Source organism: Eptatretus burgeri, chromosome 1, assembly GCF_056783735.1.
Source record: "Eptatretus burgeri isolate ZD-2024b chromosome 1, Ebu_testis_v1, whole genome shotgun sequence".
NCBI lineage: Eukaryota > Metazoa > Chordata > Myxini > Myxiniformes > Myxinidae > Eptatretus > Eptatretus burgeri.
The window spans coordinates 5079620-5107340 of NC_140961.1; positions in this window are offsets into that span (position 1 = coordinate 5079620).

Sequence of the window (27721 nt, forward strand, 5' to 3'; positions counted from 1 at the left end):
ATCATGCTGAGATATATTTCCTGTTCTGAAACACTCCGTGTGATATCTTTGCTATTAAGAAACATGCCGTGATATCTTTGCTGGTAAGAAACATGCCATGATATTTTTGCTTGTAAGAAATGTGCCGCGATATCTTTTGCTGTTTTGAAATATTCCGTGATCTCTTTTGCTGTTAAGAAACATGCCTTGATATGTTTTGCTGGTAAGAAACATTCCACGATATCTTTATTGGTAAGAAACATGCCGTGATATCTTTTCTGGTAAGAAACATGCCGCGATATATTTTGCTCATAAGAAACATGCCACGATATCTTTATTGGGAAGAAACATGCCGTGATATATTTTCTGGTAAGTAACGTGCCGCGATATATTTTGCTGGTAAGAAACATGCCACGATATCTTTATTGGTAAGGAACATGCCGTGATATCTTTTCTGGTAAGAAACATGACGCGATATATTTGCTGGTAAGAAAAATTCCATGATATCTTTGCTTGTAAGAAACATGCCGCAATATCTTTATTGGTAAGAAACATGCCGTGATATCTTTTCTGGAAAGAAACATGCCGCAATATATTTGCTGGTAAGAAACATGCCGTGATATCTTTGCTGCTAAGAAACATGCCGTGATATCTTTGCTGGTTCGAAACATGCCCTTAAATCTTTGCTGTTGAGAAACATGCCGCAATATCTTTGTTGGCAAGAAACATGCCACAATATCTTATCTGGTAAGAAGCATGTCATGATATGTTTGCTGGTTCGAAACATGCCCTGATATTTTTGCTGTTGAGCAACATGCCATGATATATTTTGCTGTTAAGAAACATGCCATGATATCTTTGCTGTGAAGAAACATGCCATGATATCTTTGCTGTGAAGAAACATGCCACGATGTCTTTGATGTTGAGAATTGTGCCGAGATATCTTTCCTGTTCTGAAACACTCCATGATATAATTGCTGGTAAGAAACATGCCACGATATCTTTCCTGTTGAGAAAGATGCCACAATATCTTTGCCATGAAGAAACATGCCACAATATCTTTGCTGTTAAGAACATGCCGTGATATCTTTACTGGTAAGAAACATGCCATGATATATTTTGCTGTTCATAAACACACCATGATATCTTTGCTGTTAAAAAACATGTCACGATGGCTTTACTGGAAAGAAATATTCCACGATATATTTAAGTGTCAGAAACATACCGCGATATCTTTGCTGTGAAGAAACATGCCATGGTGTATTTTGCTGTAAAGAAACATGCCATGATATCTTTGCTCGAAAGAAACATGCCGTGAATTCTTTGTTGGTAAGAAACATGCCATGATATCTTTGATGTTAAGAAACACACCATGATATCTTTGCTGTGAAGAAACATGCATTGATACCTTTGCTGGAAAGAAACATTCTGCGATATCTTTGCTGGGAAGAAACATGCCATGATATATTTGATGTTGAGAATCATGCCGAGATATATTTCCTGTTCTGATACACTCCATAATATGTTTGCTGTGAAGAAACATGCCATGATATCTTTTCTCTGAAGAAACATGCCGTGATATCTTTGCTGTGAAGAAGCATGCCATGATATTGTTACGAATTCTGGCCCACCTGGCGTGTGAGCGATTTCGTAACTCCAATCGCAACCGCGTCGCACACCGGACGGACAATTCAGTCGTGACCCTCCTGGAACTACCGCCAGGAGCCAGTCATGGGCAGGGTTTTAACCTCACCATGATCGTGCCAATTGCCCACCCGCGCAGGATAGGGTTGCTCGCCAAATTCGACCTACCTAAGTACCTGCGCGAGTAGTCGACCGGGCGATCTTACCTCGCCGCAGGTCGGTCTCGGACACGAACTGCTTTAGCAGTTCGTTCTGTGCTACAGTGATAACTGAGCAGTTTTATCGCCGACCTCGACGGATGTGATTCTGTTTTCTGGGCGTTCAAAACCCTCTACTAATTTATTCCGCGATTCAAGATGGCACTTTAAAAAGGGAAAAAGACAATGAACGGGATACATTTCACACAAGGACGTTTGTTAAAAGCACATATTGCACACACAACACAAGCAAGGCAGTCATGCAATATACAAGCAAGAAATAGAAAACAAAAGCAATACGACTGACTATAAGCAAGGAACAATTTACATGCACATTAACTTACACAGTTTCTAATTGGCAGGACACGGCACCACAGCAGTCATCCAAAAGCAAGAAATGGCCACCCTCACAGACAAGGGTGGCAGACAGGGTCCGTGGACCGAATGGGTGGAACCTGGTCAATCGGTCAGGCCCACGAGACCGAAGGGTCTTACCCGCGCCCTCGTGGCGCGACGGTGGGCAGGTCGCGACGTCGACTCCCCACGGCCTTGCGTAGCTATGCCTAACCTCGGGCCCCTGGCGTGGTCAGCGAGCTCTCTCCAGCGTTGCTGCTGGTGCTTTCATGACCCACGACCAAACAAGAAAAGAGTGAAGGGCAGAAGGGGCTTCAGGACCAGAGAGAGAGAAGTCCAAACGAAGGGAGGGAGAAGAGAAGCCCAAGGGGTGACCAGCGCCACGAGACCACGAACGAACGAGCCAGCATAAATCGAGAAGAGACCCCAAGCCTCGCGTCTGTTCACCTTTTGTAAAGCGGGGCTCTGCCCTTTGCCCCGCCCCGTTTCTGGCTCCACCTCCCTTCTGGATGCTTCCCAAAAAAGGGGCGTGCCCTCTCGCTCTCCCTCCCCGCGCCGTGCGGGGGACAAGGAAAGTCAGTTTTGGCTCGGGCCAGGGAATTATTCCCCCAAAATCAGACCCCTCCTTCACATGACCTTTGACCCCCGCTCGGATCGCACCTCCCCCACACCAAGCGCGGGGAAGAACAGGCGGGAGAATCAGGCGGGAAAAAAACCCCACAGGCTTCACGAGTGCTTTTTGTTCTGCCATTCGGAAACGGTTGTTGAGAGCGACGTTGGTGGTGGTGGTCGTGGGGGTGGTGTGAGCATGGTTGGCATTGTGGCATAGTTGGTGGTGGCGGTTGTTTGTGTGGAAGATTGTTGCAATGGTGGCTCAAAATAACGATAGAAAAGAAAAACGGCTATCTCAAAGAGTCGCAGCCCGGTGAATCACACAAATTCCTTTTAAACAACGGTGGGGAACTATCTGCACATAAACTTAGCGTCATAACTGATCTAAGGACTCTTGATGGTGTATTGCGTACTTCCACAGCCGTAACAATATCTTTGCTGTGAAGAAACATGCCATGATATATTTTGCTGTTAAAAAAAATGCCATGATATATTTTGCTATCCAGAAACATGCCATGATATTGTTGCGAATTCGTGCCCGCCGGCGTGCGGATGGACGCATCACTCGAATCGCGACCGCGTCGCCCACCGGAAGGACAATTCAGTCGTGACCCTCCGGGAACTATCGCCCAGAGCCAGTCACGGGTGGGCGTTTGTCACCCAACTACCAAGTCTGTCCATGTCTCCAAATCCTCAAAAATAATTTCCCCTCCTAAATCTGACTGCAATCCCTCTACCTAATCCATTCCACGGGCCCCATGAGGACTTACCCCTGCCCCATGAAGCTGGTCAAACTAACACTAACCCTTCCCCCCAACTAGTTGTATTCCTATGCCCAGGCAAGGGGGTCTTCCACCCCTTGCTTTGGGAATCCTGTTCACCCGAAAGCGAGGCTTGCTTTCCTCCCCCCCCTATTAGCACAGCACCAGCCCGGCAACTCGCAACCTGCGCACCAGTGCGGCAATTCACAGTCTCGCACCTTGCACCCTGCCCATGACATCATGGCAGCTGTTCGCGCACCTCGTCCCTCTTCGGACGGCACCATCCGGCAGGGTTTCAATCCCTCCTGCCGGATTCCAACCACACGTGCAGCCATGATGTCACTCTGTGCATTAAAGCAAACCTCGCACTTCGAGGGGTTCCCCACACGAACACATGTGCTCTGCCCGTCGGAGCTTCACACACACGCCCGCGTGGAGAACCCACCCGTTCTGAATCCATTAACCAGCCTAACTTTTGTCCGTCCGCAGGATCGGCATCATCCACCGCTGGCGTTTACGGACCGGGTTTCACTCCCGCAAGCACGCACGCGGCGGTCTCATGCGTAGCACGGCACGAACCTCGCGCTCGCCGCTGGGTAAACCCGGCGCAGTCCCCAAACCAGCTACGGCTGCGACCCAGCTTTTGTCCACCATCTGGTCCCATCTCCATCGCACTCTCGCGCACAAACTGCCCCGTGCCACGAGGCTCACACACCTCACCATTACACTCACTCTCGGAGATGCAGCAGCGTGCTCCCTCATGCCCACCGTCATCTCCCTTTTATACAGCAGCCTCACACACGCTGTTCCTCTTCCACACCGTGCTTCACTCACACGTGCTGTTTCATTCACACAAAGGGTTTCACTCATTACGGGGTCTCCGTCACACACACCCCTTCACTCCCACATGACGTGCTGGGAAGCACGCATTTTACCACACTTATAAACACACACTTGGACACCACACATACCGGGACCACGCTCGTAACGGGGAATCGCGTCACCACAAGGGGTTCCGGGGCCTCCATACCCCCCAAGCTCTCCGTGCACCCGTTGACAGCACTCATCCCCTCAACTCCATGAAGCTCGACCGGACCCACCTGGTCGCGATCAGCTTCAAGGGAGCATAGCATCTCCCTTCGTTCCTGAAGGAGGCTATCCAGCTGCTCGCACCGGGTCGCGAAACAGTCCGTCAGCTCGCCCCCATTGTCCTCCACTACCTCAATGTGTGTGTGCTCGTCCTTACCCCCATCTAATTCACCCTCTATCTCCCGTGTCTCTGCCAACTCAGTCATCTCATGTATATTAGTTTCTTCCTGATCTTTGTCTCTGTTTTCTCCGTTTTATTTAATTCATTATTGACTTGGTCTATCTCTCGTCTTATTTTGTACTCCCCCGCTTCCATCGCGGGCCGGACAGCCGGCCTCCCAGCTCGTTCACTCCAACACGTGGCGCCGCCATTTTGCACACCGTTGTCCACGCTTCGTTGCACGAAAATGCCATTATGCATGCCTGCAGGCTTTGCATATCGCTCCTGAATGCCTTCGTGTGAGCATCCATGCAATCCATCAAATCGCGTGCATTTTTTTTCATTTCTGCCAGCAAAATTGTTATGAGCTGGCTCGTGTCAAGTGGCCCTGTGGCATGAATAGCAGCCCGCTCCGTGTTGCGCTGAGGTGCGATCACGCCGCCATTGTGTGACTCCGTTTGCCGGCAAAGTCCATGCTCAGTATATGAGGGTGAGCTCCCCCATGGATTATAATTACAAAAAGAACCGTCCCGGGCCATGGATTCTACATAACACATTCCTAATACCCCCGGCATTCGTTCGCCTTGAAAATCCATCTTATTTCGCGGAATAATTTAAATGCTCGTAATTTGGGGAACACGGAGGGTCGCTTCACTCACCCCTGATCCGGTTCCATGAATTTAGTTGGAGGCGGGATGGATTTGAATCCCACTCCTGGATACCAGTGTTACGAATTCTTGCCCGCCTGGCGTGCGATCGGCCGCGTAACTCCAATAGCCGCCGCATCACCCACCGGACGGACAATTCAGTCATGACCCTCCTTGGAACTACCGCCAGGAGCCAGTCACAGGTGGGGGTTTAACCTCACCACAACCCAGTCTGCATTCTACCCGCGCGAAATAGGGTGAATCGCCGAATGTCGATATACCTAAATACCCGCGCGGGTAACCTACAGAGGGGTTGCACCACGCCACAGTTCGGCTTAGGACACGAACCGCTAAAGCGGTTCGTTCCTTGCTGCAGGGATAACCAAGCGGTGTTATCGCCGACCTCGACGGTTCAGTGATTCTTCTTTACTCGGGTGTTCAAAACCCACTACTCATTCCACGATGCAAGATGGCACTTTCAAAGGGGAAATAGGACACGATGAAAGGGATACATTCAAACAAAGCACATTTATTTATACAGCACGTATGTTCAGCCAAGGCAGTCATGCAATATACAGAAAAAGCATGGAAACAAAAGCAATACCACCGAATATGCATATAGTGTACTGTCACTTAAACAGGTTCCACTTACGGACACGGCGCCACATCATTCACACAGAACAAAAGAAATGACCCCTTCATAGGCAAGGGGGTAGACGGGGTTCGTAAATCTTTATGGCCGTGTGCCGTGGATGACCAAATGGGCCCAGGAGACCGACGCTGGTTACCTGCACCCTCGTGGTGCGACGGTCGGCGAGCTCTCTCCGGCACTCTCCTCTCGTGTGCGCAGACTTGCGCGCCCGAGCTGGCAAAGCGGTACCTCCCGTCCGTGTCCCAAGAAAAGAAGAAGCCTGAGCTCACGAACTTGCTGCTTGAAGGAAAAGAACCACCACGAACTGAACTGAACATGAGCTGCGAGCTCGACGAGCAACCACCACAAACTGAACTGAACACGAGCTGCGCGAACCGCCAAGAGAAGAGAGCTCGACCCCGACCACCAAGACAGAGGGAGAGCCCGCGTACGGTCCGCCTTATATAGGGCGGGGCTCTGCCCTTCGCTCCTCCCCGTTTTTGGCTCCGCCTCTCTTCGAGAAGCTTCTCGAAAAGGGGCGTGCCCTCACTCCGACCGCCTCACGCCCCGTGTTGACCACTCGCGAGCGAGCTCCTCGCCACTTCTCGTGCCAGCCTTGGTGGCACAAAACGGCGGGAAAATGTGCGCGTCATCCCAGTTCTTTTCACTGGGCCTTCGCTCAACGTTTTCGGCCGGTTTTTGCAGTGGAAAGGGTCATAGCATGCTCTGTCTGGCCAAAATAACGATAGCGAATTAAGAACGGCTATCTCAAAGGGTCGCAGCCCGGTGAACACGAAGAAATATCCTTTAAACAATGGTGGGGACCGATCTGTACATAAACTTAGCATCATAACTGAGCTGGGGACCTTTATGTTGCATTGCGAATTTTCACACCCGTAACAATGTCTTTGCTGTTATGAAACATGCCATGATATCTTTGCTGTTCTGAAACATTCCGCGATATCTTTGCCATGAAGAAACATGCCACAATATCTTTGCTGGTAAGAACATGCCACGATATCTTTACTGGAAAGAAGCATGCCATGATATCTTCTGCTGTTCAGAAACAGGCCATGATATCTTTGCTGGAAAGAAACATTCCACGACATCTTTCCTGTTCTGAAACATTCCGCGATATCTTTGCTATGAAGAAACATGCCACAATATCTTTGCTGTTAAGAACATACCGTGATATCTTTGCTGGTAAGAAACATACCGCGATATCTTTGCTGGTAAGAAACATGCCGCGATAGCTTTGCTGGTAAGAAACATGCCGCGATATCTTTGCCGGTAAGAAACATGCCGCGATATCTTTGCTGGTAAGAAACATGCCGCGATATCTTTGCCGGTAAGAAACATTCCACGATATCTTTGCTGGAAAGAAACATGCCATGATATTGTTACGAATTTGGAATTCAATCACACTCAACATTCAGGTTCCTAAAGCTCACATATGTCGATAAGTGCATGTTCTATAGATAGCTCACCTTTCATTGTTTAATTGGCAGAAATCGATTAAGTGCGCTGTGATTTAATTTAATAGTTAGGGAGCGATCACAACTCAAAGGAAGCCGACCCTCCCCCTCTTTTGGGAAGAGGAAGAAGAGCCCTCCCGTTCCGTGATTCATGACGTAAGCAACGCCCTCCCACCCGCGGTTGTGCGGGCACGGGGGATGAGTCACGCCGGGAGCAGGGGAGGGGCAGAGGAGGATAAGGAAGAGATCCTCTGCTTTGTTCGGGCTGGTTCAGTAAGCTTCGGCTTCTGCTTGGCTCGGGTTAGGGAGGAGTCTTTTTGAAGGCTTTTTGCTTCGGCTTGGCTTTTTAGCAGGCCTTCGGGTTCTGCTTGGCGAGGGTTGAGGCATTTTGGAGAGCTTTTTGCTTTGGCTTGGCTTTTCAGCAGGCCTTTGGTTTCTGCTTGGCTCTGTTCGCTTTTTGGGCTCTGGCTTGGTTTGTCGAAGAGAGTCGGCTGCTTTGTTCATCGGGAGAGAGTTGAGCTGGTTGCTCGGCTCGAGCTGCTGGTGGTTGCTTTTTGTTCTCGGTTCCTGTTGTGAGAGGCTTTGTTCATCGGGAGAGAGTTGAGCTGGTTGCTCGGCTCGGAGCTCTTTTTTCTCCGCTTGGCTCCCGGCTTGGTGCGACTCCTTGGCCTCATCTTGGAGGTGGTTCTTCGAGGAAGCGACGCATCGACGGGAAGAATCGGCGCCTCGTCTCACCAGTACATGTTTGGAAGTGCGAGAGGATTCGCTGAAGCTCGGGAAGGATCGCGGCTCACGGCAATTGGATCCAGCTCGCTCTCGCTGGAGCCCAGGTCCGAACAGCTTGAAGACTACACGAGGTGGAGAGGTTCGAGATAGGTTCTGGGTTTCAGCTCATCTGTCCTCTGAGTTGAAGGCCTTATTAAAGGCATCAGCCACCATTTCTTGGGTGTGTGTGCGTACGAGTGTTTGTGGGCCCATCGAACAAGTAGGAAACTGTTAAGTGCCTGTGTTGTATTTGCTTTACATTTAATAATAGACCTCAGTTGTAGGTTTTTGCTCGTTTATTTTTCTCCATCCCCCCCCCCGACCCCATTCATTGCATTGCCTGTGTTCAAATAAATGTTCCCCATTGTTAAATGTCACCTGCTCATTGCATCCCTTCCTCACATTGACTGTCATGGAGCATTCTGAATAAGTAGCTGGCTGATTAATAGCCGATAAAACGTACATCTGGTCCGACGGGGCCTGGCAATATAAAACCGATCAGAAATCGCAAACAGAACGAGCTCCTCTAAGCGTCTCGTTTTCGTGCAGGCTCCGTTGAGGTGAAGATCCCCGGAATTTCTGTCTGCGCGAATAATTAGGTACCTTGTCAATTCGGCGATCAACCCTGTAGCGCATTGACAGAAGAGTTGGCTGATCTATGGTGTGGATAACAACACCCGTAGCTGGGTTTCAGTGCTGATCCAGAAGCTACGACTGGATTACTCATTGCACGATATCTTTGCTGGAAAGAAACATGCCGTGATATCTTTGTTGGTAAGAAACATGCCATGATATCTTTGTTGGTGAGATACATTCCACGATATCTTTGCTGTTTCGAAACATGCCGCGATATCTTTGCTGTTAAGCAACATGCCGCAATATCTTTTGCTGTTGAGAAACATGCTGCGATATCTTTTGCTGTTTAGAAACATGCCGCGATATCTTTGCTGTTATGAAACGTGCTGCGATATCTTTGCTGTTAAGCAACATGCCACAATATCTTTTGCTGTTTAGAAACATGCCATGATATCTTTGCTGTTTCGAAACATGCCACGATATCTTTGCTGTTATGAAACATGCCGCAATATCTTTTGCTGTTTAGAAACATGCCGCGATATCTTTGCTGTTATGAAACGTGCCCCGATGTCTTTGTTGTTGAGCAACATGCCACGATATATTTTGCTGTTTAGAAACATGCCATGATATATTTTGCAGTTCAGAAACATGCCATGATGTCTTTGCTGGTAAGAAACATGCCACGATACCTTTGCTGGTGAGAAACATGCCATGATAGCTTTGCTGGTGAGAAACATGCCGCGATATCTCTGCTGGGAAGAAACATGCCGTGATATCGTTGCCGGAAAGAAACATGCCGTGATATCTTTGCTGGTAAGAAACATGCCGCGATATATTTGCTGTTCTGAAACATTCCCCGATATCTTTGCCATGAAGAAACATGCCACAATATCTTTGCTGGGAAGAAACATACCATGGTATTTTTACTGGAAATAAACATGCCATAATATCTTTGCTGCAAATAAACATTCCACGATATCTCTCCTGTTCTGAAACATTCCGCAATATCTTTGCTGTTAAGAAACATGCCACTAAATCTTTGCTGTCATGAAACATGCCACTAAATCTTTGCTGTCATGAAACATGCTGCAATATCTTTGCTGGAAAGAAACATTTCTGCGATATCTTTCCTGTTCTGAAACATTCTGCGATATCTTTGCTATGAAGAATCATGCCACAATATCTTTACTGGAAAGAAACATGCCATGGAATTTTTAATGGAAAGAAACATGCTGCGATATCTCTCCTGTTCTGAAACATTCCGCAATATCTTTGCTGTCATGAAACATGCCACGATATCTTTGCTGGTAAGAAACATGCCGCCGATATCTTTGCTGGAAAGAAACATGCCGTGATATCTTTGCTGGTAAGAAACATGCCAATAAATCTTTGCTGTTCAGAAACATGCCACAATATATTTGCTGTTGAGAAACACGCTATGATATCTTTGTTGGTCAGAAACATGCCACAACATCTTTGCTGGGAAAAAGCATCATGTGATATCTTTGCTGGGAAGAAGCATAATTTGATATCTTTTTTGGGAAGAAGCATAATGTGATATCTTTGTTGGTAAGAAACATGCCACGATATCTTTTGCTGTTTAGAAACATTCCACGATATATTTTGCTGTTTAGAAACATTCCACGATATCTTTTGCTGGTAAGAAGCATGTCATGATATCTTGTCTGGTAATAAGCATGTCCTGATATCTTTGATGTTGAGCAACATGCTACGATATATTTTGCTGTAAAGAAACATGTTGTTGTTGTTCATCTTTCGGCTGCTCCCGTGAGGGGTCGCCACAGCGGATCATCCGTTATGATCCGCATACTGATTTGGCACAGGTTTTACGCCGGATGCCCTTCCTGACGCAACCCTGGTCGCCTCTTACGACACAGGGATCAGGATTTGGGTTTCGCCATGATTCCGGGCTGCTCTGCACCGTGCCCAGTGCAGAGCCCCCGTCCTCAAGCGATCCTCCAACCCAAGCCTCCGAGTCGCCGGATTACAGGCGCACGCCACTACGCCCGGATGCTGTAAAGAAACATGCCATGATATATTTTGCTGTACAGAAAAATGCCATGGTATCTTTGCTGGAAAGAAACATGCCACGATATCTTTGCTTTTGGGAAACACACCATGATATGTTTGCTGTAAAGAAATATGCATTGATACCTTTGCTGGAGAGAAACATTCTGCGATATCTTTGCTGGGAAGAAACATGCCACAATATCTTTGATGTTGATAATCATGCCGAGATATATTTCCTGTTCTGAAACACTCCGTGTGATATCTTTGCTGGTAAGAAACATGTCGCGATATCTTTTGCTGTTGAGAAACATTCCACGATATCTTTTGCTGGTAAGAAACATGCCATGATATCTTTTGCTGTTCAGAAAGAACCATGATATCTTTTGCTGGTAAGAAACATGCCGTGATATCTTTGCTGGTAAGAAACATGCCATGATATCTTTGCTGTTATGAAACATGCCACAATATCTTTTGCTGTTTAGAAACATGCCATGATATCTTTGCTGTTTCGAAACATGCCACGATATCTTTGCTGTTATGAAACATGCCGCAATATCCTTTGCTGTTTAGAAACATGCCGCGATATCTTTGCTGTTATGAAACGTGCCCCGATGTCTTTGTTGTTGAGCAACATGCCACGATATATTTTGCTGTTTAGAAACATGCCATGATATAATTTGCAGTTCAGAAACATGCCATGATGTCTTTGCTGGTAAGAAACATGCCACGATACCTTTGCTGGTGAGAAACATGCCATGATAGCTTTGCTGGTGAGAAACATGCCGCGATATCTCTGCTGGGAAGAAACATGCCGTGATATCGTTGCCGGAAAGAAACATGCCGTGATATCTTTGCTGGTAAGAAACATGCCGCGATATATTTGCTGTTCTGAAACATTCCCCGATATCTTTGCCATGAAGAAACATGCCACAATATCTTTGCTGGGAAGAAACATACCATGGTATTTTTACTGGAAATAAACATGCCATAATATCTTTGCTGCAAATAAACATTCCACGATATCTCTCCTGTTCTGAAACATTCCGCAATATCTTTGCTGTTAAGAAACATGCCACTAAATCTTTGCTGTCATGAAACATGCTACTAAATCTTTGCTGTCATGAAACGTGCTGCAATATCTTTGCTGGAAAGAAACATTTCCGCGATATCTTTCCTGTTCTGAAACATTCTGCGATATCTTTGCTATGAAGAATCATGCCACAATATCTTTACTGGAAAGAAACATGCCATGGAATTTTTAATGGAAAGAAACATGCTGCGATATCTCTCCTGTTCTGAAACATTCTGCAATATCTTTGCTGTCATGAAACATGCCGTGATATCTTTTCTGGTAAGAAACATGCCATGATATCTTTGCTGGTAAGAAACATGTGATGATATCTTTGCTGGTTAGAAACATGCCGTGATATCTTTTCTGGTAAGAAACATGCCATGATATCTTTGCTGCAAAGAAACATGCCGTGATATCTTTACTGGTAAGAAACATGTCATGATATCTTTGCTGGTAAGAAACATGTGATGATATCTTTGCTGGTTAGAAACATGCCCTGAAGTCTTTTTATTGAGAAACATGCCGCAATATCTTTGTTGGAAAGAAACATCCCACAATATCTTAGATGGTAAGAAGCTTGTCATGATATCTTTGCTGGTAAGAAACATGCCATGATATCTTTGCTGTTGAGCAACATGCAATGGTATATTTTGCTGTCAAGAAACATGCCATGATATCTTTGCTGGAAAGAAACACGCCGTGAATTCTTTGTTGGAAAGAAACATGCCATGATATCTTTGCTGTGAAGAAACATGTCATGATATCTTTGCTGTTAAGAAACATTCTGCGATATCTTTGCCATGAAGAAACATGCCACAATATCTTTGCTGTTAAGAACATGCGGTGATATCTTTACTGGTAAGAAACATGCCATGATATATTTTGCTGTTCAGAAGCAGACCGTGATATCTTTGCTGCAAAGAAACATTCCACGATATCTTTCCTGTTCTGAAAAATTCCGTGATAGCTTTGCTGTTAAGAAACATGCCACGCAATATTTGCTGTCATGAAACATGTCGCAATATCGTTGCTGTAATGAAACGTGCTGTGATATCTTTTGCTGTTTAGAAACATGCTGTGATATCTTTCCTGTTCAGCAACATGCCAAGAGATCTTTTGCTGTTTAGAAACATGCCACGAGATCTTTTACTGTTTAGAAACATGCCACGAGATCTTTTGCTTTTAAGAAAATGACATGATATCTTTTGCTGGTAAGAAACATGTAGTGATATCTTTACCTCGAAGAAACATTCCGCGATAACTTTGCTGTTGAGAAACATGCCCTAAAATCTTTGCTGTTGAGAAACATGCAGCGATATCTTTTCTGGAAAGAAACATTCAGCGATATCTTTTCTGGGAAAAAACATGCCACGATATCTTTTGCTGTTCAGAAACATGCCACGATATCATTGCTGGTAAGAAACATGCCGCGATATCTTTGCTGGTAAGAAACATGCCACGATATCTTTGTTGTTACGAAGCCATCCATGCTTTGCTGTTGAGCATCATGCCACGATATCTTTGCTGTCTCGAAATGTGCCATGATATCTTTTGTTTGTCAAAAACATGCCACAATGTCTTTGCTGCTTAGAAATATGTTGCGATATCTTTTTTGCTAAGAAACATGCCATGATATCTTTGCTGTTAAGAAACATGCCGTGATATCTTTGCTGGAAAGAAACATGCCATGATATCTTTGCTGTGAAGTAACATGCCGCGATATCTTTACCTGCAAGAAACATGCCACGATATCTTTGCTGTTGAGAAACACACCATGATATCTTTGTTGGTAAGAAACATGCCACGATATCTCTGCTGGGAAGAAACATGCCGTGATATCTCTGCCGGTAAGAAACATGCCACGACATCTTTGCTGTTGAGAAACACACCATGACATCTTTGTTGGTAAGAAACATGCCGTGATATCTCTGCTGGGAAGAAACATGCCGTGATATCTCTGCTGGTAAGAAACATTCCATGATATCTTTGCTGTTGAGAAACATTCCACGATATCTTTCCTGTTTTCAAACATTCCGCGATATCTTTGCTGTTGAGTAACACACCATGATATCTTTGCTGTGAAGAAACATGCAGCGATACCTTTGCTGGAAAGAAACATTCTGTGATATCTTTGCTGGGAAGAAACATGCCCCGATGTCTTTACTGGTAAGAAACATGCCGCGATAACTTTTGCTGTTTCGAAACGTGCCGTGATATCTTTGCTGTTCAGCAACATGGCCCGATATCTTTTGCTGTTTAGAAACATGCTGCGACATCTTTTACTGTTTTGAAACATGCCACGAGATCTTTTGCTCTTAAGAAAAATGACATGATATATTTTGCTGTTCAGAAACATGCCACGAAATCTTTTGCTGTTTCGATACATGCCACGATATCTTTTGCTGTTTCGAAACATGCCGTGATATCTTTTGCTGTTTCGAAACGTTCCGCGATATCTTTGCTGTTCAGCAACATGGCCCGATATCTTTTGCTGTTTAGAAACATGCCACGATATATTTTGCGGCTTAGAAACAAGCTACGACATCTTTTACTGTTTTGAAACATGCCACGAGATTTTTGCTCTTAAGAAATATGACATGATATATTTTGCTGTTCAGAAACATGCCATGATATATTTTGCAGTTCAGAAACATGCCATGATATCTCTGCTGGGAAGAAATATGTCGTGATATCTTTACCTCTTCAGAAACATTCCGCGATATCTTTGCTGTTGAGAAACATGCCCTTAAATCTTTGCTGTTGAGAAACATGCAGCGATACCTTTTCTGGAAAGAATTATTCGGCGATATCGTTCCTGGGAAAAAAAACATGCCACGATATCTTTTGCTCTTCAGAAACATGCCGCGATATCTTTACTGGTAAGAAACAAGCCACTATATCTTTGTTGTTACAAAGCCATCGATGCTTTGCTGTTGAGCATCATGCCACGATATCTTTGCTGTTTCGAAACGTGCCACGATATCTTTCGTTCGTCAAAAACATGCCACAATGTCTTTGCTGCTTAGAAATATGTTGCGATATCTTTTTTGCTAAGAAACATTCCATGATATCTTTGCTGTTAAGAAACATGCCACGATATCTTTTCCTGGTAAGAAACATGCAGCGATATCTTTGCTGTTGAGAAACATGCCATGATACCTTTGCTGGTAAGAAACATTCTGCGATATCTTTTGCTGTTTAGAATTATGCCACGATATCTTTTGCGGCTTAGAAACATGCTATGACATCTTTTACTGTTTTGAAACATGCCACGAGATCTTTTGCTCCCAAGAAAAATGACATGATATCTTTTGCTGTTCAGAAACATGCCATGATATATTTTGCAGTTCAGAAACATGCCATGATATCTTTGCTGAAAAGAAACATGTGCGATATCTCTGCTGGGAAGAAACATGTCGTGATATCTTTACCTCTTCAGAAACATGCCACGACATCTTTGCTGTTACGAAACATTCTGTGATATATTTGCTGTAAAGAAGCATGCCGCGATATATTTTTAGTTATGAAACAATCCACGATATCTTTCTTGTTCAGAAACATGCCACGACATCTTTTCTGTTTAGAAACATGCCACAATATCTTTATTGTTGAGAAACATGTCACAACTCCTTTGCTGGTAAGAAACAAGCCACGATATGTTTGCTGTTGAGAAACATGCCACGATATCTTTGCTGTTCAGAAACACGACGTGATATCTTTTCTGTTAAGAAACATGCTGCGATATATTTGCTGTTATGAAAAATTCTGCGATATATTTGCTGTTATGAAACATGCCACAATATCTTTGCGGTTATGAAAAATTCTGTGATATCTTTGCTGTTAACAAACATGCTGCAATATATTTGCTGTTATCTAACATGCCACGATATATTTGCTGTTTTGAAACATGCCACTATACGTTTGCTGTTAAGAAAAAAGCCACGATATCTTTGTTGTTGAGAAACATGCCACGATAGATTTGCTGTTCAGAAACACGACACGATATCTTTTCTGTTAAGAAATATGCTGCGATATATTTGCTGTTCTGAAAAATTCCGCGATATCTTTCCTGTTAAGAAACATGCCGCGATATCTTTGCTGTTAAGAAACATGCCACAATATCTTTGCCGTTTTGAAAAATACCACGATCTCTTTTCTGTTAAGAAACATGCCACAATTTCTTTGCTGTTCTGAAAAATTCCGTGATATCTTTGCTGTTGTGAAACATGCCACTATATCTTTACTGTTATGAAAAATTCCGCGATATCTTTGCTGTTAAGAAACATGCTGCGATATCTTTGCTGTTATGAAACATGCCACTATATCTTTACCGTTATGAAAAATTCTGTGATATCTTTGCTGTTAAGAAACATGCCACAATATCTTTGCTGTTCTGAAAAATTCCACGATATCTTTGCTATTAAGTAACATGCCACAATATCTTTGATGTTCTGAAAAATTCCACGATATCTTTGCTGTTAAGAAACATGCCACAATATCTTTGCTGTTATGAAACATGCCATGATATCGTCGCCGTTATGAAAAATTCCGCGACATCTTTGCTGGTAAGAAACAAGCCACAATATCATTGCTGTGAAGAAACATGCCACAATATATTTTCTGTTGAGAAACATGCCACGATGTCCTTGCTGTTGAGAAACACCTCATGATATCTTTGTTGGTAATAAACATGCAGCGTTATCTTTGCTGTTGAGCAACGTGCCACGATATCTTTGCTGTTTAGAAACGTGCCACGATATCTTTCGTTCGGAAGAAACATGCCACAATGTCTTTGCTGCTTAGAAATATGTTGCGATATCTTTGTTGGTAAGAAACATGCCATGATATCTTTGCTGTTAATAAACATGCAGCGATATCTTTGCTGTTGAGAAATATGCCATGATACCTTTGCTAGTAAGAAACATTCTGCGATATCTTTGCTGTCAAGAAACATGCCGCGATATCTTGTTTCTGTTATGAAACATTCTACGATAACTTTGCTGTTCAGAAACATGCCACGATATCTTTGCTGTTCAGAAACATGCCATGATATCTATGGTGTTAAGAAACATGCCATAATATCTTTGCTGTTTTGAAAAATTCTGTGATATCTTTGCTGTTAAGAAACATACCACAATATCTTTGCCGTTATGAAAAATTCCGCGATATCTTTGCTGTTATGAAAAATTCTGTGATATCTTTGCCGTGATGAAAAATTCCGCGATATCTTTGCTGTTGAGAAACATGCCACAATATCTTTGCCGTTACGAAAAATGCCGTGATATCTTTGCTCTTAAGAAACATGCCATAATATATCATAATATCTTTGCTGTTTTGAAAAATTCTGTGATATCTTTGCTGTTAAGAAACATACCACAATATCTTCGCCGTTATGAAAAATTCCACGATATCTTTGCTGTTATGAAAAATTCTGTGATATCTTTGCTGTTAAGAAACATGCTGCGATATCTTTGTTGTTATGACACATGCCACAATATCTTTGCCGTTATGAAAAATTCCGCGATATCTTTGCTGTTATGAAACATGCCACTATATCTTTGCTGTTAAGAAAAAAGCCACGATATCTTTGTTCTTGACAAAATGCCACAACTCCTTTGCTGGTAAGAAACAAGCCACGATATCTTTGCTGTTGAGAATCATGCCACAATATCTTTGCTGGTAAGAAACAAGCCACAATATATTTGTTATGATGAAGCCTTCTGTGCTTTGCTGTTGAGCATCATGCCACGATATCTTTGGTGTTTAGAAACGTGCAACAACATCTTTGTGGGTAAGAAACAAGCCACGATATCTTTGTTGTTGAGAATCTTGCCACAATATATTTGCTGGTAAGAAACAAGCCACGATATCATTGTTGTTATGAAGCCATCCTCGCTTTGCTGTTGAGCATCATGCCATGATATCTTTGCTGTTGAGAAACGTGCCACATTATCTTTGTCAGTAAGAAACAGGCCACAATATCTTTGCTGCATATAAATATGTTGCGATATCTTTATTGGTAAGAAACACGCCATGATATCTTTCCTGTTAAGAAACATGGCACTATATCTTTCCTGTTGAGAAACATGCCACGATATATTTGCTGTTGAGAAACACATCATGATATCTTTGTTGGTAATAAAGATGCAGCGTTATCTTTGCTGTTGAGCAAAATGCCACGATATTTTTGCTGTTGAGAAACATACCATGATACCTTTGCTGGTAAGAAACATGCAGCGATATCTTTGCTGTTTTGAAACTTGCTGCGGTATCTTTGCTTGTTCGAAACACGCCGCGATATCTTTTCTGTAAAGAAACATGCCGCGATATATTTTTACTGTTATGAAACATTCCACGATATCTTTGCTGTTCAGAAACAGGCTGTGATATCTTTATTGGTAAGAACCACGCCATGATATCTTTCCTGTTCTGAAACATTCTGCAATGTCTTTCCTGTTAAGAAACATGCCACAATCTCTTTGTTGTTGAGAAGCATGCCGTGATATCTTTGCTGTTAAGAAACATGCCACAATATCTTTGCTGTTGAGAAAAATGCCATGATACCTTTGCTGGTAAGAAACATGCAGTGATATCTTGGCTGTTTTGAAACTTGCTGCCGTATCTTTGCTTGTCAGAAACATGCTACAACATCTTTGCTGTTAAGAAACATTCTGTGATATCTTTATTGTAAAGAAGCATGCCACGATATATTTTTACTGTTAAGAAACATGCCACGATATCTTTTTACTGTAATGAAACATTTTACGATACCTTTGCTGTGAAGAAACATGCCAGGATATCTTTGCTGTTCAGAAACATGCCGTGATATCTTTTCTGCGATGAAACATGCCACGATATCTTTGCTGTTTTGAAAAATTCCGCAATATCTTTCCTGTTAAGAAACATGCCACAATATCTTTGCCGTTATGAAAAATACCACGATATCTTTTCTGTTAAGAAACATGCCACAATATCTTTGCTGTTATGAAAAATTCCGCTATATCTTTGCTGTTAAGAAACAGGCTACAATATCTTTGCCGTTTTGAAAAATACCACGATATCTTTTCTGTTTAGAAACATGCCACTATATCTTTACTGTTATGAAAAATTATGTGATATCTTTGCTGTTTAGAAAGATGCTGCGATATCTTTGCTGTAAAGAAACATGCTACAATATCTTTGCCATTTTGAAAAATACCACGATATCTTTGCTGTTAAGAAACATGCAACAATATCTTTGCCGTTTTGAAAAATACCACGATATCTTTTCTGTTAAGAAACTTGCCACAATATCTTTGCTGTTCTGAAAAATTCCGTGATATCTTTGCTGTTATGAAACATGCCACAATATCTTTACTGTTAAGAAACATGCCACAATATCTTTGCTGTTATGAAACATGCCATAATATCTTTACTGTTATGAAAAATTCTGTGATATCTTTGCTGTTTAGAAAGATGCCACAATATCTTTGCTGTTATGAAACATGCCTTGATATCTTTGCCCTTTTGAAAAATTCCGCGATATCATTCCTGTTAAGAAACATGCCGCAATATCTTTGCTGTTAAGAAACATGACACAATATCTTTGCCGTTTTGAAAAATACCACGTTATCTTTTCTGTTAAGAAACATTCCACAATATCTTTGCTGTTCTGAAAAATTCTGTGATATCTTTGCTGTTATGGAACATGCCACAATATCTTTACTGTTATGAAAAATTCTGTGATATCTTTGCTGTTTAGAAAGATGTCACAATATCTTTGCTGTTATGAAACATGCCATGATATCTTTGCCATTATGAAAAATTCCACGATATCATTCCTGTTAAGAAGCATGCCACGATATCTTTGCCCTTATGAAAAATACCACGATATCTTTTCTGTTAAGAAACATGCGACTATATCTTTACTGTTATGAAAAATTCTGTGATATCTTTCCTGTTAAGAAACATGCCGCAATATCTTTGCTGTTAAGAAACATGCCACAATATCTTCGCCATTTTGAAAAATACCACGATATCTTTTCTGTTAAGAAACATGCCACAATATCTTTGCTGTTCTGAAAAATTCCGTGATATCTTTGCTGTTATGAAACATGCCACAATATCTTTGCTCTTCTGAAAAATTCCGTGATATCTTTGCTGTTATGAAACATACCACTATATCTTTACTGTTATGAAAAAATTTGTGATATCTTTGCCTTTAAGAAACATGCCACAATATCTTTGCTGTTATGAAACATGCCATGATATCTTTGCCATTATGAAAAATTCCACGACATCTTTGCTGTTAAGAAACATGCCACTATATCTTTTCTGTTCAGAAAAAAGCCTCAATATCTTTGTTGTTGAGAAAATGCCACAACTCCTTTGCTGGTAAGAAACAAGCCACAATATCATTGCTGTGAAGAAACATGCCGCAATATCTTTCCTGTTGTGAAACACGCCATGAAATCTTTGTTGGTCAGAAACATGCCGTGATATCTTTCCTGTTCTGAAACATTCTGCGATGTCTTTCCTTTTAAGAAACATGCCACAATATCTTTGCTGTTGAGAAACACGCCATGATATCTTTCTAGGTTAGAAACATGCCATGATATCTTTCCTGTTCTGAAACATTCTGTAATATCTTTCCTGTTAAGAAACATGCCACGATATCTTTCCTGTTGAGAAAGATGCCACTATATCTATGCTGTTGAGAAATATGTCACAACTCCTTTGCTGGTTAGAAACAAGCCACAATATCTTTGCTGTTGAGAATCATGCCACAATATCTTTGCTGGTAAGAAACAAGCCACTATATCTTTGTTGTTTCGAAGCCATCCACGCTTTGCTGTTGCGCATCATGCCACGATATCTTTGCTGTTTAGAAACGTGCCATGATATCTTTGCTGTTAAGAAACAAGCCACAATATCTTTGTTTTGATGAAGCCTTCCGCGCTTTGCTGTTGAGCATCATGCCACAATATCTTTGGTGTTTGGAAACGTGCAACAACATCTTTGTGGGTAAGAAACATGTTACGATATCTTTGCTGTTAAGAAACATGCCGAAATATCTTTGCTGTTGAGAAATATGTTGAGATATCTTTCCTGTTCTGAAACACTGCACGATATCTTTACTGTTTTGAAACATTCCGTGATATCTTTGCTGTTGAGAGACATGCTATGATATCTTTGCTGTTAAGAAACATGCAACGATATATTTTGCTGTTAAAAAACATGCCGCAATATCTTGCCGTTGAGAAATATGCAGAGATATCTTTCCTGTTGTGAAACACTCTGCGATACCTTTGCTGTTTTGTAACGTGGCGTGATATCTTTGCTGGTAAGAAACATACCCCGATATGTTTGCTGCTATGAAACATGCCACGATATCTTTACTGGAAAGAAACATTCTGTGATATCTTTGCTGGTAAGAAACATTCTGCGATATCTTTCCTGTTCTGAAACATTCCGCAATATCTTTGTTTTTCTGAAACTTTCCACGATATCTTTCCTGTTCTGAAACATTCCACGATATCTTTCCTGTTCTGAAATATTCCAGGATATCTTTGATGTTCTGAAACATTCTGCGATATCTTTGCTGTTGAGCAACATGCCACCATATCATTGCTGGTAAGAAACATGCCGTGATATCATTGCTGTTCTGAAACATTCTGCGATGTCTTTCCTGTTAAGAAACATGCCACGATATCTTTCCTGTTGAGAAACATGGCACGTTTCGGGCTCAACCTTTAAAAAAAATGATAAAAAAAGAAAAAAATGAAAAAACAAACAAACAAAAAAACAGCTGCTGCTGTGCCAGGAGCTATCCAGTACAATGAAAGGAAAGGTTGTTTTCAACCTTTTGGATAATTTCTTCAAGCATAATGAACTTTATTGGGGAAAGTTGGTCGGATCCACGCCAAATGGGGCTCCGTCTATGCTCGGGTTTCAAGCCCATGTGAAAGCTGTGTCACCAAACGCCACCGGTGTCCATTGTTTCATACACAGATTCTCCCTTAGCACTAAAGTACTTCCTCCGAATTTGTTATCATACTTGAACCGATTAATCAAAATCGTTAATTTCGTCAAAACATCCGCCCTGAATACTTGGTTGTTCAAACTGCTCTGTGAAGATCTCGGCTCTGGCCACCCCTGTCTGCTCTACCACACAGAGGTTCGCTGGCTCTCCCGGGGGAATACGATGAGGCGTCTCTTTGAACTGAGGGATGAACTCCTCGTATTTTTCACGGAGAAAGAACACGATTTTCAAAAAGATCTGGAGGACGAGGAGTTTATCTCAAGGTTGGCCTACCTGTCGGACATTTTTTGGGTCCTCAACCACTTAAACCTGTCCTTCCAAGGGCCCAACTGCACTGTCTCAGACTTCATCTCGAAGCTGGGAGCGTTTGTCCGGAAGTTGGATCTCTGGATCAAGAACGTGGAGAGCAAACGCTACGGAATGTTCGAACTCCTGACTACCCTTGAGAGTGAGCCCAATGATGAATTTTCCCAAGAAATCATCCGTCACCTCTCACTGCTCAAGACTGAGTTGATGCATTACTTCCCAGACATTACATGTTGTGCCTACATCACCAATCCATTTTCCGTTGAACCAGGCGATCTGCCTGTCGGGACCGGGGAACAAGAGGAGCTCATAGATATCCAGGCTGACGAGACAGCAAAGACGAAGCACAAGAAATGCTCTCCTATGAAATTCTGGGTGACCATGGCCTCCTCGTACCCGACACTAGCCCGTCACGCTGTTCCCCAGCTACTGATTTCCACTCTACGTGGGAGTGCGAGCAGGGGTTCTCAGCCATGATGACCATCAAGTCAAAGAGCCGGAACCGTCTTGCTGCACCCGGGCATGATTTCCGATGTGCTGTGAGCAAAGTTATGCCCCGCATCGACCAGCTGGTGGAGAAGAAACAGATGCAGCCTTCACATTAAGTTTTGTTCTTTGTTGACAGTTAGTTCATTTGTGTGTTCCACTTGTGAATAAATTGATATCTTATCGAATTGAGTTTTTCTGGAACCAGGTGGTACGCGGCGACGGTATGGGACCTCCAAGTGGTACTCGATCAGAAAAAGGTTGGGAACCACTGCACTAAACCTTCTGGCCTGGGTTTGAATCCTGACTCAGAATTTTTCCGTCATCCTGGTGTTTCACAGGCAGGGTGATTCATCAATGTTACATTCCATTCAATGGGATCATACTCTGTTCAGAGCATTGGTGCTCATATATATTTCAATACATTGACATATATATTTCAAATAATCCATACAATACATACAGGGTGAGTCAGAAGTCGCGTCCGATTTCTGTCAGTTGATTGTTTCTTTTCCATTTGTATTACAGTGTACAAGAAGGTAGAAATAAATGAATGTCAAGTTTATCTCACCATTTATTCAACAAAAAATTATTACAGAACTGTACCAAGCTGTTTGCCTTGCAATTTTCAAAGTGCCCTCCCTCATGATCGATGCACAATTGCAGCTGAGCAGGCACAGAGCGGCACACACGTCTGCAGAGTTTGATATCAATTTCCTCAAACTTTGCAGTGATTTGAGCCTTCAAATCCTGAATGGTACGAGGCTTTTCACGATAAACAAGGTCTTTCATGAGCCCCCAAAGAAAGAAATCTGGAGGTGTAAGGTCTGGGGAGCGTGCCGGCCACTCGATCGGACCGCAGCAGCCGATCCACTTTCTGGGAAAGTTTTCATCAAGCCACTGACGAACATAACGTCCATTAGAAGGTGGAGCTCCATCATGCTGGAAATAACAGTCCTGATCTTGTACCCTGGGCCAAAAGAAGGTTTGCAGCATATCCAGGTAAATTTCTGCAGTGACAGATCCCTCAATGAAAAAGGGTCCAATTATCCCTGATGGAGATATGGCTGCCCAAACTGTCACTCCAGGTAAATTTTCCTCCTTCTCAACTGTCACTCTTGGGTTATTCGCATCCCAGTATTCACAATTGTGTCTGTTAATTGTGCCATTAAGCTAAAAACATGCCTCCTCTGGTCACCAGATGTTGTCGAGCATTGTGTCCTCTTCGTGAAGTGTCTTTCTAAGAACTCTCCGCAAAATTGAAGATGGCTGTAGTCATCTCCATCATAAAGGGCATGCAGTAAGGGTGGAATGTAAGGTTTCCTTTTTTTCTGGTAAAGGATACGGATAACACTTGATTGGCTCACTTCCAACTCTGCAGATAAATGGCGAGTTGACTTTTGCTGACTTTGTTCCAGTCTTCTGATGGCTTCTTCAGCCTTAGCTACATTCGTTGCCGTTTTTGGATGAGTGGACTTCTTTGCAGTGGCTTCCGATCCTGTTGCTTCAAATTTCTCGACAATCAATCATATGTTTCTTCCCTGAGGTGGGTTAATATCGAATTCCTGTGCCAAACGGCGTGCCGCCATTGTTGGTTGTTCATTACATTTGTAGTAATGTTTCAAGACCGCAATGCATTGATTCATTGAAAAGTAATTCATGGTTCAATTTGGTGCAAATTCAGTAACTTTCCAAACTCGCAGCAATAACCTGCAAAACAAAATCAAAAATAAATAAATTATGAAAATGAATAATCTGCAAGACAATTATTAACAACATGACTTCCCAGGAAGAATCTGACAGCCGAAAAAACAGAAATCGGGTGCTACTTTTGACTCACCCTGTATGTTTGTATATATATGTATATATATATATATATGTATGTATATATGTATGTATGTATATATATATATATATATATATATATATATATATATATATATATATATATATATATATATATATATATATATATATATATATATACTGAATAAAATAATGAATTGAAAATTTATACTGTTTTTGTGTAATATTTTTTATTTGCCGAAAAAAACACCCCATGATATGCATTGTATCTACAACAACTAGAGCAATAAGACCTGGAGAAGTAGAAGGTGAAGATTATTACTATATTTCAGAAGAGGAACACATGCGATTGAGGAATGAAGGCCAAATATTTGAGGAGGTTTCTCTTGGTACAACAAAATATTCACATTGTTAGAGTGAATAAATCTGGTGGTCTTGGGATATTAGAATCTCATCCAGAAGGAATATGAGAAATTATTAAACATCTGAGTGGTAATGGGGTTAAGATTTTATCATTTGGTTTTGATGTTGATGAAGACACTCAACGCAAATGTATCAAAAGCAGATATACAAGTATTAGTGAAGAAGAAATTACAACTCGTATTCATGTTAACAAAGAATTTGATGAAATATTTAAAGAAAAGGATTTATTTGAACACATCGACTTTAATGAGGAAGAAAAGGAAAATTTCCCTGTTGATCTTTACAATTCATTAAATGATATTTTCCAATAAATAAATGGATGCGAAAGAAAGAGCAAGAAGATTTATGGAACATCAAGAGTTGGTTTCAAATACTTGTAAAACAACAGGAAGACATAAAGAAGAACGCAGACAGAAACCAATGGGTGAAGAAGCATTTGAAAGAAAACAAGAGAAAATTTTAAAAACACTTTTAAAAACTTCCCAAGAAAAAATTATAGATGTTTCCACAGTTCACACAATAGAATATACTCCTAAAAAACTTCAAATGTTAAAAGATTTCAGTCAAATGACAGAGGAAGAATTAGAGCAAATGGGAGAATTAGAATATGATGATGAAGGATTATTTCAACAACTGGAAGAGATGAATCGACCCCCTGATTATATTGTGAAAGCTCTTCAAAGCAATGAATATTCAGCAGATTCAAAAACGATAGCACGACTCATTCCAACAGAAAAACCAGCAATATTTCATCTTGTTCAAGAAAAGGTATTGATATTTAATGATGAATTAAGGTCCTTGAGTTCTGCTCAACCCCCTGTTAAATTAACCCCCAGATAAATGTTTTTTCTCACAAAAGATGGAAGACAAGGTTCAACTGTGAGGGATGCATCAAAGTATTTTGATAAACGAATTGGAGCTGAAAAATCATGATGATAGAGTATATATTGATCTGCTGGATTCTCTTAATTATCGGGTTCATCTATCTGATAAAAGTAGGCAGAATGAGAAGGAGAAACACATTATTCAGGCTTTAAGTAGCCATGGTTCAGGTGTTAGTTTTCTTTCAAATGACCCATTACAATTAGTTAATGGACTTATTCTTGTGAGGTAGTAAGAAGGCTGGAAATAACAATTGTTTGAATGAAGCATCAGCCATTTTGGACCAGTTGATGAACATGAAAATAATTAATAAATGTCAATACAAAGACATTTTATCTCATATTAAATAAGAAGAGAAGCACAATCCTTAGTTTTAATTTCACAACAAGCGACCACACATTTTCATTCCCATACCCACTGCAACTTGATGCAATAAAAGAATATGAGGCATCTTTATTGTCCATGGAAACTTATACATTGTTCAATATCACCGAGAAAAATGACAAGTTTAGTTATAATCCGGGAAGTGGATACAAAACGAGAACAGTTTCACCCGGAGCATATGAGATTTCTCAAATCTCCTCTTCTTCTTCTTTCGGCTGCTCCTGTTAGGGGTCACCACAGCGGATCATCCGTATGATCCGCATAGTGATTTGGCACATGTTTTATGCCGGATGCCCTTCCTGACGCAACCCTGGTCGCCTCTTACGACACAGGAATATGGTACACCTATTTTAACCAGGGTATACACCGGTCCAGTACACTGGTACTCATTTCGCCGACCTCGGAAGGATGACAGGCTGAGTCAACCCCCTGGTGTATTAATTCAGTAGCCCAACGGGGCTTGAACTCAGGACCTCTTGGATCCCAAGCCGCTGCCCTAACCACTGCGCCAACACTAGGCTCTATGAGATTTCTCCAATATCTGCCAAAATTGTTCGTCTCATGAAAGAACAGGGTGTGAACCAAAAAATATTGTTATAGATATTCAAAAATATACTCCAAAATCAACAATTAAACTTAAAAATAACTACAAGGTTGATTTCACAATTGATAATTCATTTAGAGAGTATTGGGTTTCTCCTCAAAAAAGATTGATACTAATGGGACGTTTTACAGTGATAATGTCATTCAAATATCCTCAGGAATAAATTCGGTATTAATTCACTGTGATTTGATTGATGGTGCTTATAATGATGGAATAAGAACAAATACAATATTTTCATTCAGCACATACTCAACCCCAATTGGTTATAAATTCAATATGGAACCCAAAAATCTGGTTTATCTCCCTGTCTCAGGAAAAACCATATGCAGAGTAAATTTTAGGATAACCAACCAAGATAATCGCAAAATTTATTTTAATGGAGAAATTATATCCATCAGAATTCACCTTCGTGAAGTTTTCCAAGAAATAAATACGATGGTTATTGTGAGGAAACACGAGTTAGGAAAATATAAAATAATGACAGGGGATGGGATGTTCCTTTCCCCATACTACAAGGGTGAAGGTATGTATCTTGGTCGAGGATACTATAAACCTAAGAGACAAAGGTGTCGGACATCAATTTTTAAAAAAAGGAGATGGGATAATTGATACTCTAATGGGTATAGGTTCAACAATTCTTAAACACAAAGACCTAATTGGTTCAACTGCTTCTGCTGTGGGAAATTTCGCAGGTGCTATCAAGAGTATAAAAGATGCCCAAAAGGAATCTCATAAATTACAAGCATTAAAAGAAATTAAGAAAGGCAAAACTCAGTTGTCTCCCCAAGAATGACAGAAAATCATTCAAATACTTGG